Genomic DNA, 17,307 nt, shown 5'->3' on the forward strand with positions numbered 1-17,307 from the left:
TGCGTCGTCCGGAATAGCGACGCAATTGCTGGAATGTGATTTCCACTGAAATACCTGATGAAAATGTCAATAAGGGGTTATATGATATTGTTGCAAAAAAAATATGATACATGGACCTTGCGGTGCACTGAACGAAAATTCACCATGCATGGCCAAAGAAAGGTGCACAAAGCAATATCCTCAACTTTTAGTACCCAACACAATTACTGGCAATGATGGTTACCTACAATATAGAAGAAGATCTACTGAGGATTGCGGTAAAACAGCAATAATAAAGAAGCGTAACGGTACCACCATCGAAGTAGATAACCAGTGGGTTGTTCCATTTTCTGCTTTATTATCAAAAACATTTAATGCACACATAAACGTTGAATACTGTAACTCCGTAAAGGCAATCAAATACATATGTAAATACGTCAACAAAGGCAGTGACATGGTAGTTTTTGGCTTGCAGTCCGAAATCAAAGATATCGACGAAATCGTACAATATCAGGCTGGAAGATACATAAGCAGTAATGAATCTGTCTGGCGAATTCTTTCATTTCCGATACATGAACGTAGTCCAGCTGTTGTTCACTTAGCGGTACATTTACAGAATGGTCAACATGTTTATTTTTCCGAATCCAACGTGCAACAAAGAGCCCTGAATCCACCGGATACAAAGTTAGCTGCTTTCTTTTCGCTATACAAAAATGATTCTTTTGCAAAAAAACTGCTGTATACTGAAGTGCCTTCGTATTACACGTGGAATACTAAAAATAAAGTATTTGAACGTCGAAAACAGGGTAAGTCAGTCGACGGCCAACCCACCATCTTCAGAGATACCACGATAGGAAGACTGTACACAGTTCACCCCAATCAACATGAATGCTTCTTTCTATTTGGAACCAAATGAAGCGGTTAATTATCCATCTGAATTTTTAAATTCCATAGATCTTTCAGGGTTTCCACCACACGTGCTACAACTAAAAATAGGCGTACCAATAATACTTTTAAGAAATATAAACCCACCAAAACTTTGCAATGGCACTCGACTTGCCGGTAAAAAAACAATGGAAAACCTAATAGAGGCCACAATCTTGACAGGGCCTTTTGAGGGTGAGGCTGTTCTTATTCCTCGCATTCCCATGATTCAAACGGATCTGCCTTTTCAATTTAAAAGACTGCAATTCCCAATTCGATTAGCATTTGCAATCACCATTAACAAAGCTCAAGGTCAATCATTAGAAAAATGTGGTATAGATCTTAATACTGATTGTTTTTCCCATGGATAATTGTACGTTGCATGTTCGAGGGTCGGTAAACCTGACAATCTATTTATATGCAGCGACAAATGGACAGCGAAGAATGTTGTATATTCGCAAGTTTTACGCAGTTAATTTGTATTGCATCTATCTATCTATCTATCTATATAAAAACGAGTTGTGTGTATGCATGTTTGTTTGTTTGTAAAAAGAGCGTTTGCATATGACGTCATTATTAGTACATACGGCTTTGTATATGCACAGACAATGGGAAAGCCAAGAATGTTGTATATTCGCAATTTTTACGTAGTTTGAAACACATATATAAATCTATCTATATTCACAGGTGGGACACAGGGACACAACTACAATGGCGCGTAACTAATATGGCGCGTAACAACTTACGCGCGCGGGGGGGCTAGGGGGGCGCGAAGCGCCCCACCAACTAGGTGTTGGGGTGGTGCGAAGCGCCACCCCAACAGCTAGTATATATATAAAAATAAGTTGTTTGTCTGTGTGTCTGTCTAATGACGTCATGTTTGTGTGTTGACTGACGTCATGTTTGTCAACTGACGTATCTATCTATCTATCTATCTATATATATATATATAGATAGCAACAACTAGGTGTTGGGGTGTTTATATTTATTTACTTACTTTTTCAGCTGGTTAGTGATGAAACGTATATTAATATCCCTCAATAAGAACAAGTTGTACCAAATATTTTGTTTAAAGAAAACTTTCGTCAACAATTTGTTGTTGTTGTCAGGTAGTAGAAGGTGCCAGAAAAAGCTTCATTTTCTAGTGTGTTCAACTGACTTATGATTTTTTTTTTTTAAGTAAAAGGAGAACCAGGAGAAAAAAACAGAAGAAAGGCCTGTTTTCACATATACCCTTGATGATACTGAATCAGAGACGTCAGAGTCAGGAGAGGGTGTCAAACCTCCAATTAACTCTGAGGATTTCAGCAGCTTGGATTTTGAAGCCATTACAGAAAAAGAAAAGAAATTCTATAAGAAAAAAAATACGAGCAGAGATTTCTTTGAGTAAAGCCAAGTAAACTTTGTCAGAGGCAGATTGATGATCTCATTGTGGTTTACACAATTGAAGAAATGCGGCTTCTTGCGACTGCGGAGAAAAACACTTTCAAAAACTTGGTGCATGGCTTTACTCTTTATGCGAGAATTATGTTTCTAAGCACCCTGCCCACTCATATAGACCAGTGGTTCCAAGAGATAATGACAATTTTAAGAACAAATTTGCTGACTTGGATTGTGTGTGCACTGCTACAAATTTATGGACATCCAATCATAAAAGCTAAATTGACGTTACTGCACACCGGTGAGACGATGACCTTAACAGAGCGTCAGCTACAATAAATAATCGAAGGCTTACAGGCTTAAATAATTATTGTTCTTTTGCTGGTCATCTTAACGAGATTCAGAAAGCAAGTGGTCTCCTGTCAGAAAGCTAATTACGAAAACTGACAGACCATGGCAGTAATTTTTTGAAAGCTTTTAGGAAATCTGCCTATCCAGTCAGCCCAACTGACACTATGCTTAATAGAAGCTATGATAATGGACATTATGAAAGCACAATGACACCTCCGTAATTGTTTAAGTTGAAAATTTGCTTAACTTGCAGACAGAAAATTGAGGTGAAACAGAATAATCTGGAAGCGGATGATGCTTAACCCATCGCTTGCATTTTGTGAGCCACACACTGAATCTTGTCGCTAGTAAAGATAGTGAAATATTCATGTCAAACGTGTCTTGTAGAAAAAAAACTGTACCATGTTTCAATGGTCAAACACTGTGGAATACAGGAGGCAGGTGGAATATATGCAGGAGGTGGAATATATGGAGGCAGGGCTCAGAATCCTCTGATTAATGTCAAAGCAGCTAATAGTTCCCAATGCAACTCGGTGAAATTTTTTAATATGATGTTGTGAAATGGATTGTTGGAGTGCAGGACCAGATTGGGTAGGTTTATACCAAACTAAACCTACCAAAGTTGAAAGTGAGTGAAATTGAGTTTCTCGGTGAGTATGCCAAAGTAACGTAGCCTTTCAAACGAGCACTTGACATACTACAGGGGACAAGAATTGTTTTCTTGGAACGATGTTGCCCGTCAAAATGATTGACGGAAAACATAAACGTTCTATAAAGCACACACCAGTTCTTGTGGCAGCAACCTTGGATGGTTTAGAGAACTGGTTTGCACATGCTTGTATAATGAATCAAGTGGACCTAGTTTAAGAAGCCAGAAATAGCTAGTGAAAGCTACCGTGGCCGTCCCAAACTGAAGAATTGGGTACACTGGGATTCGAACCCGCGTCCTCTCAGACAAGGGATCCCGAATCCAGCGCACCAACCCGCTCGGCCAGGACTGCTTTTTTTTTTGACTAATAATTGTGATGCCGAGCATAACAAAGTGACGTTGGTGAATTTTGATGACTTTTTTACTTTCGACAGCGAGGGTTCTTCTTTTGGCTGTAACAAGAAAATACAGCTAAAGGCTCATGGAAGGTAAAAAAAAACGTTCAATTGAGTCCTTGGAATCAAATCTAGACGCTGGATAGAAGTTCAATGCTGCCATACCTTCGTCTGAGCCAGTATAATGTTTTTTTACGTTTAAGATTTGGTTTTCATTACAAAACAGAGTCAGCTTGTAGGTAAGGGGTTTTAGATTTTTTTTTTTTTTTGTTAAAAGCAAACTTCGATAAGAAATTCATTATCTTTAATAATGTTTTTTTTTAAGAATTTTCATCATAAACGGTTCACTTTGACAAAAAGGTATTTTGTGGCCAGAGTAATTTTTATTTTAAAGACCTGTTTTTTAATTAAATACAATTTCTTCTCTAACAATGTATTTTGAAATAGTAATTAACAACATTATGGCACGAGTGATTTATATTTGTCGCTAACTACATTTTAAAAGTGTTTCCCACATGACTGGTTGAAACTTATAACTTACGTTGAAGGGGGTGTTGAAAAAAAAACCAAAGGTTATTTGCGCACGATGCTACTAATGCTGCAACTACTGCTCTACCTATTGCTGCTAGACAATCCAAAAGTACTAAGGTAAAGCTTTCAAGAAATATCCGGGCTGAGGTTGAACCTAAATCAAAACAAACTAAGTGCAGGTTGATTGTCAAAAGTTTGGAACACCAATTTTCAAGAACGGTACAATTTACTAAGATGCACCTTTCAGGGTAAATTGTGGAAGATTTTGAAGGATCCAGAAGGCACTAAGTATAGACCCTTACTGTTTCAGCCATGATTGCTCCAACAATCGACGCTAAGGATATCAAGGTGAAACTTAGAGGGAAAGTTTAGAGGCAGTTTCAATAAAACAAGAAAAACTAAGCGTATGCAGGTTTTCAGAGGGGCACATAATCAGTATCATAGGCAGAGCAGCGCCAATATAGGCATCAACAATGGAAACTTTCAAAGGAACTAATCCAATTAGAAATTAAAGGTTCCTGTATCCTTTCTAAGAGTCGAAATTGATTGGAGGGCCAGAAATCCTCTTCCAAAGCCCACTAGTTTTCTAAATACATCTGATGAATTTTAAGATGGCCATTTTGCTCAGTATAGTTGAACGGTTCAGTCACTATATCTGTAGTGATACTGGGTCTTTCAACCCCCCTAACAGTTATTTAATCTGCCCATTATTCTTTGAAATTAAATATTCCTGTAAAACTAAATAAGGATAGTCGGCAAAAATTATAAGAAGTCATCTTAAAATAAAACGTTATGAGATAGGCAATAAATTATTAAACTTACTAGCTGTTGGGGTGGCGCTTCGTGCCACCCCAACATCTAGTTGGTGGGGGCGCTTCGCGCCCCCCCAAGCCCCCCCCGCGCGCGTAAGTCGTTACGCGCCATATTAGTTACGCGCCATTGTAGTTGTGTCCCTATGTCCCACCTGTGAATATAGATAGATATATATATATATATATATATATATATATATATATATATATATATATATATATATATATATATATATATATATATATATATATGTTTTTAACTACGTAAAACTTGCGAATATACAACATTCTTTGCTGTCCCATTGTCTGTGCATATAAATAGATTGTCAGGTTTACCGACTCTTGAACATGCAACATATAATGGTCCATGGGAAAACAATCCGTATTCAGATCTATACCTCATGATTCTAATGATTGCCCTTGAGCTTTGTTGATGGTGATTGCTAATCGACCATTCCCTGAGTCGCCATCGTCATTTATATATCCCCATGTGCACCCCGGCGTCCCCTTTGTAGTTATGTCCCTGTGTCCCGGTCGTCATTTATATTCCCTGTGTCCCGGTCGTCATTTGTATCCCAGTGTCCCGGTCTGTATATACATTCGTTTTTTAGTTTTGTTTTTCTCCTTTATTTTTTTTCCTTTTTTCTTTTTTTTTCTTTTTTAGTTTATTTAGATTTTTAGATTTTTTAGTTTTTTTATTAGTTTTTAGTTTTTTTGTAGTTTTTACCATTTTTTTAGTTTTTTTAGTTTTTTTTTACTTATGTCCTGGTCGTCATTTATACTCCCTGTGTCCCGGTTGTCATTTGTGTCTCGGTGCTTTGTTGATTGCTAATTTATATTATATTTATATTTATATTTTTTATATTTATTAATATTTTTTTAGTTTTCTTTTTCTCTTATTTTTCAGTTTTTTCCTTTTTTTTAGTTTTTTCTTTTTTAGTTTTTAGTTTTTTTTTGTTTTTTACCTTTTTTTATTTTTTTTAGTTTTTTTAGTTTTTTAGCTTTTTTAGTTTTTTTATTAGTTTTTAGTTTTTTTTTAGTTTTTGCCTTTTTTTAGTTTTTTCAGTTTTTTTTAGTTTTTAGTTTTTTACCTTTTTTTAGTTTTTTTTAGTTTTTTAGCTTTTTTAGTTTTTTTTCTTTTTAGTTTTTTTTGTAGTTTTTACCTTTTTTAGTTTTTTTTCTTCTTTTGTATTAGTGTGAAATAATTCAGACGTCATATGCGGACAAACACGACGTCACTCGACAGACAGACAGACAGACATAACCCACAAACAACTTATTTTTATATATATTTATTCATATTTTTTTAGTTTTCTTTTTCTCTTTTATTTTTCAGTTTTTTCCTTTTTTTTAGTTTTTTTCTTTTTTAGTTTTTAGTTTTTTTTAGTTTTTTACCTTTTTTTTAGTTTTTTTTAGTTTTTTTAGTTTTTTAGCTTTTTTAGTTTTTTTATTAGTTTTTATTTATATTGTAGTTTTTGCCTTTTTTTTTTCAGTTTTTTTTTAGTTATTAGATTTTTACCTTTTTTTAGTTTTTTTTAGTTTTTTAGCTTTTTTAGTTTTTTTTTCTTTTTAGTTTTTTTTGTAGTTTTTACCTTTTTTAGTTTTTTTCTTCTTTTGTATTAGTGTGAAATAATTCAGACGTCATATGCGAACAAACATGACGTCACCTGATCCACAGATCCACACACAGACAACTTATTTTTATATATATAGATGTAGGGAAGAGCTTTGGGACCCACCCTGTTTCTGAAATCCTAGAATAAAAAAAAGACAATAGTTATATAGGATATTGCTGTTTTGTTTTTCGAAAAGAATGTTCAATAAAATGTTTGAACATCATTAAGCCAGATAGGTTCAATCAAATTGATACTTCACTACACTCAAGTATTATTTTTGACTTTTGCCTTTGCATCATATTTTTTAAGCCCCTTCCAGTTTAGCACTTTAACCCTCCCCCCGCAAATGTAGCTGAAAATTTGGATATAATCTAAGGGCATAAGCAAAAGTTTTCATTTTTTATTTGTCATTATGAACAGCTTCTAGTGAGAGAGCTAGTGCTTCAAAAATGGTGGAAACTGTCAAAATGAGTTAATTTTCTGTTATAGAAAATGCTGTACCTAATCATCAATGACGTATATTGGAGAATGGGCTATCCCTCCTTGATTCTTTATCCCGTTAAATTTCGAGAAAATAGTCTTAGAGGGATATTTATATTGAAAAATCAAATTCGTAGTTTCAGGGACAAAAATTAAAACAGAAAATTTCCCCCTCTCCCTTAGAAATTCAGAGGTACAATTTACGCCAATTCATTACATTCCTTTCTAGGATTGTTTTGGGGGGGGGGGTGCTAGCTAAACCAGAAAATACTTTGAAAATCAATAAATAGCAAAATATAAATTATTTTTTTTATGAACAAAACTGAAATAGCTTTATAATGTGGTTTCAATAGAAATAGGGTAAATTATTGAACGATGCATGTCTAAAAACTGAATTTTTGCACGCTTTGTTTCAGAGAAAAGAAGCAGCTTTTTGATAAACCAAAAAACTTGTAGTTTATAATTCCGAAAATAACTGTACATCTCAACCGTTTTTTCTGTTCCTAGTTTTTCCATCCCATTTTCTTAGAAAATAGATAGGTAAAACACGGCATTATTACACTAGGCAATCGTGGACTATTGAAAGGAGAAATTCAGAGATGAGACGTGTTTGCTTGGAGTTGCCTCACATGAAAGGTTTCATTTCCTGTCATATAAGAACTAAATTGAAGAAATATAGCTGCCTAGAAATAATGAAAAAAATATAAATCCGGCTTATCTGATAAGCAAAAGAGAACTTATGGTACTGAAAAAAGATGTTCGCCGCGTGTTGCGCAAACCCCAAGACACGGCAAATATTTGGGAGGTTCTACTTTTTATAGCTTAGTTATGCTTTTAATTGACCAGGAATATTACCATTATTTTTGTTGGAGTGGCAACAATTTTTCACCGGGCTAATTTACCTCACCAAGTGAGCTGAATCTGGCTCAATTTTGCTGATGAGCTAAGTTTGAGACAGTTTTATTTATGATGGATGTATGCTTTCTTATACGTCCAAGCACCATCCAATGGGGGAAAATAAAAGTAAAAAACACGGTTGCTTTCATTTAACTACTATATGACATAACCTGGATTCAAGCAAGATATATTTTAATATATTTAATTCAACTCTTCAAAAAGAAAAAATAATTGATAAAAACAAGCGCAAAATTGTAATTACTTACAAAAATTTTCTTCAATAATTTCACTGCATATTTTACATGTTACTTTACAACACCAATGGAACTTACACTGACATTGTCTTTTAACTGTCTTTACTAAAGTATTATAACCACGACCACAGCAAAGGACCTTGCAGCTATCTGGACCTGAAAATAAATGAGCATCAATTATATTTTGATTTAATAAGAGTAAATTTAAGATTTTAAAAATGTATTGTAATCTAATGGAAAAATTTTTATTTCTGATTTTATTGGTTCAAAATCAAAACTTTTATAATAGTTTTTCTATTTTTGGAAGGAGTGGATGATTAAATTTTCCTTTTAGACGGTTTATTTGATTATATAATGTATATGACTCAAAACTTATTGATTAATATAGTCATAAAATCTTTATTGAATAATCTATATATATATATATATATATATATATATATATATATATATATATATATATATATATATATATATATATATATATATATATATATATATATATACATATATATATATATATATATATATATCTATATATATATATATATATATATATATATATATATATATATATATATATGGCGCGTAACTAATATGGCACGTAACGACTTACGCGCGCGGGGGGGGGGCTTGGGGGGGCGCGAAGCGCCTCCACCAACTAGGTGTTGGGGTGGCGCGAAGCGCCACCCCAACAGCTAGTATATATATATATATATATATATATATATATATATATATATATATATATATATATATATATATATATATATATATATATATATATATATATATATATATATATATATATATATATATATATATATATATATATATATATATATATTCACAGGTGGGACATAGGGACACAACTAAAATGGCGCGTAACGACTTACGCGTGCGGGGGGCTTGGGGGCGCAAAGCGCCCCCACCAACTAGGTGTTGGGGTGGCGCCGGGGGGGCACAGGGGGATATATAAATGACGCGGCGACACAGGGAATCGCCGATTAACAATCACCATCAACAAAGCTCAATGGCAATCATTAGAATCATGAGGTATGGATCTGAATACGGATTGTTTTCCCATGGACAATTATATGTTGCATGTTCAAGAGTCGGTAAACCTGACAATCTATTTATATGCACAGGCAATGGGATAGCAAAGAATGTTGTATATTCGCAATATATTATATATATATATATATATATATATATATATATATATATATATATATATATATATATATATATATATATCTATATATATATATATATATATTCACAGGTGGGACATAGGGACACAACTAAAATGGCGCGTAACGAATTACGCGTGCGGGGTGGAGTGTTGGGGTGGCGCTTCGCGCCACCCCCAACAGCTATTATATTATATAAATAAGTTGTATATTTATATTATTTAAATATTGTCTGTAAATAATAAAATAGTAAATAATGTAAATGTAAAATAAGTGTCTGTCGACTGACGTCATATTTGTGTGTCGACTGACCTCATTATATGGATCCAGCTGTATGTCGGCATGAAGTTGTTTGTCGTCTGACGTCATGTTTGTCGACTGACGAAATTACAGACCGGGACACCGGGACACAAATGACGACCGAGAAACAGGGAATATAAATGACGACCGGAACACATCATATACCAATTCAAAAACGAATGTATTCAAGCCGAAGTAGCTGAGTTGGTAAAGCGTTATGTTCCAGGTCCGAGAGGTTCCAGGTTCGAACCTTGGCTTTAGCATTATACAAAAGAAAAAAAAACTAAAAAAGGTAAAATACAAAAGAAGAAAAAAAACTAAAAAAGGTAAAAATTACAAAAAAACTAAAAAAGAAAATACTAAAAAAAACTAAAAAAACTAAAAAACTAAAAAAAGGTAAAAAACGAAATATTAAAAAAGAAAAAAACTAAAAAAAACTAAAAAAAGGTAAAAACTACAAAAAAATTAACAGAAGAAAAACAAAAACTAATAAATAGAAACTAAAAAACTAAAAACTGAAAAAAAAATAACTAAAAAAGGAAAAAAACTGAAAAATAAAGGAGAAAAATAAAACTAATAACCGGGACAAAGGGTTCGCGCCACCCCAACTGCTAGTATTGTATATTCGCAAGTTTTACGTAGTTAAAATCATTGTAGTTGTGTAGTTGTGTCCCTGTGTCCCTTGTGTAGTTGTGTCATTGCACCATTGTAGTTGTGTCCCTGTGTCCCGGTCGTCATTTATATTCTCTGTGTCTCGGTCGTGATTTGTGTCCCCATATCCCAGTCTGTAATTTCTCTTTGAGTGTCCCGGTCGTCATTTATATTCCCTGTGTCCTGGTGTCGTAAGTCGTTATGCGCCATATTAGTTACGCGCCATTGTAGTTGTGTCCCTGTGTCCCGGTCGTCATTTATATTCCCTGTGTCTCGGTCGTGATTTGTGCCCCGGTGTCCCAGTCTGTAATTTCTCTTTGAGTGTCCCGATCGTCATTTATATTCCCTGTGTCCCGGTGTCCCGGTCGTCATTATAAAGATGAAATAAACTTTTTGTTTTTTTATCCTTTTTTCTTTTTAATTTTTTTTTTGGTTTTTACCTTTTTTTTAGCTTCTTTAGTTTTTTTTTCTTTTTTCTTTTTAGTTTTTTTTTTGTGGTTTTTACCTTTTTTAGTTTTATCATTATTTTTTTTTTTTCAGTTTTCTTTTTCTCCCTTATTAAATTTTTTGTTTTTTTCCCTTTTTTCTTTTTAGTTTTTTTTGTTTTTACCTTTTTTTTAGCTTTTTTAGTTTTTTTTTCTTTTTCTTTTTAGTTTTTTTAGTTTTTTTTTATACCTTTTTTTAGTTTTTTTAGTTTTTTTCTATTTTAATTTTTTTTGTAGTTTTTACCTTTTTTAGTTTTTTTCTTCTTTTGTATTAATGCTAAAGCCAAGGTTCGAACCTGGAACCTCTCTGACCTAGAACCTAGAACATAACGCTTTACCAACTCAGCTACTTCGGCTTGAATACATTTACCTTTTTTAGTTTTTTTATTTTTTTTTTTTTTAGTTTTCTTTTTCTCCTTTATTTTTGCTAAAGCCAAGGTTCGAACCTGGAACCTCTCGGACCTAGAACCTGAAACATAACGCTTTACCAACTGAGCTACTTCAGCTTAAATACATTAGTTTTTGAATTGGTAAATGATGAAATAATTCAGACGTCATATGCAGACAGTGACGTCACTCGACAGACACACCGAATTTTTTTAGTTTTTTTAGTTTGTTTAGTTTTTTTATTAGTTTTTAGTTTTTTTTCTTTTTATTTTGCGAAAGCCAAGGTTCGAACCTGGAACCTCTCGGACCTAAAACCTGGAACATAACGCATTACCAACTGAGCTACTTCGGCTTGAATACATTCGTTTTTGAATTGGTATATGATGAAATAATTCAGACGTCAGATGCGGACAGTGACGTCACTCGACAGACACACAGACAAACAACTTATTTTTATAGATATACTAGCTGTTGGGGTGGCGCTTCGCGCCACCCCAACACCTAGTTGGTGGGGCGCTTCGCGCCCCCCAAGCCCCCCCGCGCGCGTAAATCGTTACGCGCCATTGTAGTTGTGTCCCTGTGTCCCATCTGTGAATATAGATAGATTTATATATGTGTTTCAAACTACGTAAAAATTGCGAATATACAACATTCTTGGCTTTCCCATTGTCTGTGCATATACAAAGCCGTATGTACTAATAATGACGTCATATGCAAACGCTCTTTTTACAAACAAACAAACATGCATACACACAACTCGTTTTTATATAGATAGATAGATAGATAGATACAATACAAATTAACTGCGTAAAACTTGCGAATATAAAACATTCTTCGCTGTCCAATTGTCGCTGCATATAAATAGATTGTCAGGTTTACCAACCCTCGAACATGCAACGTACAATTGTCCATGGGAAAAACAATCAGTATTAAGATCTATACCACATTTTTCTAATGATTGACCTTGAGCTTTGTTAATGGTGATTGCAAATGCTAATCGAATTGGGAATTGCAATATTTTAAATTGAAAAGGCAGATCCGTTGGAATCATGGGAATGCGAGGAATAAGAACAGCCTCACCCTCAAAAGGCCCTGTCAAGATTGTGGCCTCTATTAGGTTTTCCATTGTTTTTTTTACGGCAAGTCGCGTGCCATTGCAAAGCTTTGGTGGGTTGATATTTGTTAAAAGTATTATTGGTACGCCTATTTTTAGTTGTAGCACGTGTGGTGGAAACCCTGAAAGATCCACGGAATTTAAAAATTCAGATGGATAATTAACCACTTCATTTGGTTCCAAAACTGTGTCGACTGACTTGTAAAGGACTGCCTGGTCTCGAATCTTGGTCAAAACAATATTGTTGATTTCGTGGAAGTCTATATTTTTGGGTGCGAAAATCGCTCTTTCACTTAGCCATTTATTATTTTTATAATTTTTTAGAATATTCGGAAATACTTTTTCAATCAATTCATTTTTGGACGTTACTAAATTACAGAAATCAGCAGGTAGTTGTATACGTCCTGAAATTGAGTCTACTGGGAGCTTTCCGTTTGCAATTGCCAGCAATTGATCTGAAAATGTTTGACCAGAGTCATCGTTTCGATGGCTGTTTTGAACAGACGCATTAAATTATTATTTTCGTGGAAAAGATGTTGCAATTGGGAAACGATTGTCCTTTCAACGTTGGGAGAAATTTCGCAACGTGCATTCAATTCAGAATTTCTATCACTGATGAAGTACGATTGTAAAAATTTATTATTCTCACCTGAGAATGGTAGAAGGGACCCTGCTCTATGATAAATTTGCCCTTTTACTTTGAAAGTAGACATAAATTGATCTTGATTTTCGATTTGGGCTCCAAACGACGTCATTTGGAAACATGAGTTATATTTTCTGATTTGTGACAAAAAACGCTTAGATTCTGACGTAGTTCCAGTAAGGAAAGTCTTCAATGGCTCTGGTGGTGCAGCCAATAGAGGAAACTTAACTTTTCCTGAGGCGCAACACATTCCCATTGTTTCACCATTGAATTTCAAGGACTTGCAATAGGGACAAATTTTAGACATAGTCCCGATTTGAACACATTTATTCAAGTTATAATCATCGACTGGGCTGTACCTGAATGCCAGGCGATAACTTTCAGGTTGCTCTGATTCCTCGGCACGCTTTCTTTTCTTACTTTCTCTATCAGCAGCAAGCTGATTTCTTGCTGTTCTTGTGATTCCTCGGCACGTCTTCTTTTTTCACTTTCTCTTATAGCAGCAAGTCTGGTTTCATGGTGCTCTGGTAGTTCCTCGGCACGCCTTCTTTTTTCACTTTCTCTTTTAGCAGCAAGTCTGCTTTCGCGTTGCTCTGGTAGTTCCTCGGCACGCTTTCTGTTCTTTCTTTCTCTATCAGCCTCAAGCCTGTTTCCTTGCTGTTCTTTTGATTCCTCGGCACGCTTTCTTTTCTGACTTTCTCTATCAGTAGCAAGTTTGTTGGCATAGACTCTTTGAGCATCTTCCTCGGTTGTTCCCATTGTAAGTTCATCAGTCATTTTAAAGTTAAACATTAATATATTTCTACGTGAACGCATGTCTTAAATATCTTTAATGACGTCACCGCCATAGCAAAAATGACGACAACTAACTTCATGACGTCAGTCAACACACAAACATGACGGACCTGACAGACACATCCACAGACAACTTATTTTTATATGTATAGATATACTAGCTGTTGGGGGTTGGTACACCCCAAAACCTAGTTGGTGGGAGCACTTCGCGCCCCCCAAGCCCCCTGCGCGCGTAAGTCGTTACGTGCCATATTAGTTACGCGCCAATGTAGTTGTGTCCCTGTGTCCCATCTGTGATTATATATATATATATACATATATATATATATATATATATATATATATATATATATATATATATATATATATATATATATACTAGCTGTTGGTGGGCTAGCTGTTGGTGGGCCACCAACACCTATTTGGTGGGGCGCTTCGCGCCCCCCCAAGCCCCCCCGCGCGCGTAAGTCGTTACGCGCCATATTAGTTATGCGCCATTGTAGTTGTGTCCCTGTGTCCCACCTGTGAATATAGATAGATTTACATATGTGTTTCAAACTACGCAAAAATTGCGAATAAACAACATTCTTGGCTTTCCCATTGTCTGTGCATATGCAAAGCCGTATGTACTAATAATGACGTCATATACAAACGCTCTTTTTACAAACAAACAAACATGCATCCACATAACTCGTTTTTATATAGATAGATACAATACAAATTAACTGCGTAAAACTTGCGAATAAACAACATTCTTCGCTGTCCAATTGTCGCTGCATATAAATACATTGTCAGGTTTACCGACCCTCGAACATGCAACGTACAATTGTCCATGGGAAAAACAATCAGGATTAAGATCTATACCACATTTTTCTAATGATTGACCTTGAGCTTTGTTAATGGTGATTGCAAATACTAATCGAATTGGGAATTGCAATCTTTTAAATTGAAAAAGCAGATCCGTTGGAATCATGGGAATTGGCGGAATAAGAACAGCCTCACCCTCATAAGGCCCTGTCAAGATTGTGGCCTCTATTAGGTTTTCCATTGTTTTTTTTTACGGCAAGTCGCGTGCCATTGCAAAGCTTTGGTGGGTTGATATTTCTTAAAAGTATTATTGGTACGCCTATTTTTAGTTGTAGCACGTGTGGTGGAAACCCTGAAGGATCTATGGAATTTAAAATTCAGATGGATAATTAACCGCTTCATTTGGTTCCAAAACTGTGTCGACTGCCTTGTAAAGGACTGCCTGGTCTCGAATCTTGTTCAAAACAATATTGTTGATTTCGTGGACGTCTATATTTTTGGGTGCGAGAATCGCTCTTTCACTTAGCCATTTATTATTTTTATAATTTTTTAGAATATTCGGAAATACTTTTTCAATCAATTCATTTTTGGACGTCACTAAATTACAGAAATCAGCAGGTAGTTGTATACGTCCTGAAATTGAGTCTACTGTTTGACCAGAGTCATCGTTTTGCAATCGGACACGCATATTTGTAGTTAATTTTAATATTTTTACGTGTGCCTATAAATTAGAATTTTTTAGGCAAGCATTCATTTCGTCTGCAGGAGTTAAACTACGTAAAAATTGCGAATATACAACATTCTTGGCTTTCCCATTGTCTCTGCATATACAAAGCCGTATGTACTAATAATGACATCATATGCAAACGCTCTTTTTACAAACAAACAAACATGCATACATACAACTCGTTTTTATATAGATAGATAGATAGATAGATAGATAAAATACAAATTAACTGCGTAAAACTTGCGAATATACAACATTCTTCGCTGTCCAATTGTCGCTGCATATAAATAGATTGTCAGGTTTACCGACCCTCGAACATGCAACGTACAATTGTCAATGGGAAAAACAATCAGTATTAAGATCTATACCACATTTTTCTAATGATTGACCTTGAGCTTTGTTAATGGTGATTGCAAATGCTAATCGAATTGGGAATTGCAATCTTTTAAATTGAAAAGGCAGATCCGTTGGAATCTTGGGAATGCGAGGAATAAGAACAGCCTCACCCTCAAAAGGCCCTGTCAAGATTGTGGCCTCTATTAGGTTTTCCATTGTTTTTTTTACGGCAGGTCGAGTGCCATAGCAAAGCTTTGGTGGGTTTATATTTCTTAAAAGTATTATTGGTAGGCCTATTTTTAGTTGTAGCACGTGTGGTGGAAACCCTGAGAATAATATCTCGAGGTAAAAACTGATCACCGACCATAACGATGGCCACTTCGTCGATAGTTGGAGCATTGTATCTACGCACATGTTGGCCAGGAGGCCAACATGTACGTTGCATGTTCGAGTGTCAGCGGAAATAACAATTTTATGCGTATAAGTAGGCATCAAATCGATGGCTGTTTTGAACAGACGCACTAAATAATTATTTTCGTGGAAAAGATGTTGTAATTGGGAAACGATTGTCCTTTCAATGTTGGGAGAAATTTCGCAACGTGCATTCAATTCAGAATTTCTATCACTGATGAAGTACAATTGTAAAAATTTATGATTCTCGCCTGAGAATGGTATAAGAGACCCTGCTCTATGATAAATTTGCCCTTTTACTTTGAAAGTAGACATAAATTGATCTGGATTTTCAATTTGGGCTCCAAACGACGTCATTTGGAAACATGAGTTGTATTTTCTGATTCATTTATATTCCTTATGTCCCGGTGTCCCGGTCGTCATTTATATCCCCCTGTTTTATATCCCGCTTATTTTTCAGTCTTTTCCTTTTTTAGTTTTTTTTTTTACTTTTTTAGTTCTTTTAGTTTTTACGTTTTTTAGTTTTTTTTAGTTTTTTAGATGAATTTTTTTTTTAGTTTTTTACCTTTTTTTCTTTTTAGTTTTTATTGGTTTTTACCTTTTTTTAGCTTTTTATCTTTTTTATTTTTTTTTATTTTTATTTTTAATTTTATTAGTATTCTTTTTCTCTTCTATTTTTCATTTTTCCTTTTTTTTTAGTTTTTTTTAGTTTTTAGTTTTTTAAGTTTTTTCCTTTTTTTAGTTTCTTTAGTTTTTTTAGTTTTTCGGCTTTTTTATTTTTTTATTAGTTTTTAGTTTTTTTTGTAGTTTTTGCCTTTTTTAGTTTTTTCAGTTTTTTTTTAGTTTTTAGTTTTTTACCTTTTTTAGCCTAACCAGGATTTGAACCTGGGACCTTCATTCTCCGTTCTGACACCCTCTCTCACCGAGTGACTACTCCAGCATGTTCATTTTGGTGTTTTAAATGGTATATTATTAACCAAATTAATGTGTTTTACAATACACTAAGCATCGTCATAACAAAAATGACGGCAACTAATTTCATGACGTCAGCCGAAACATGACGTCACCTGATCCACAGATCCACAGACCCACAGACAGACAGACAACTTATTTTTATATATATAGATTGGTTTTTACCTTTTTTTAGCTTTTTATCTTTTTTATTTTTTTTTATTTTTATTTTTAATTTT

Source organism: Artemia franciscana, chromosome 1 (assembly GCF_032884065.1).
Source record: "Artemia franciscana chromosome 1, ASM3288406v1, whole genome shotgun sequence".
Classification (NCBI taxonomy): Eukaryota; Metazoa; Arthropoda; class Branchiopoda; order Anostraca; family Artemiidae; genus Artemia; species Artemia franciscana.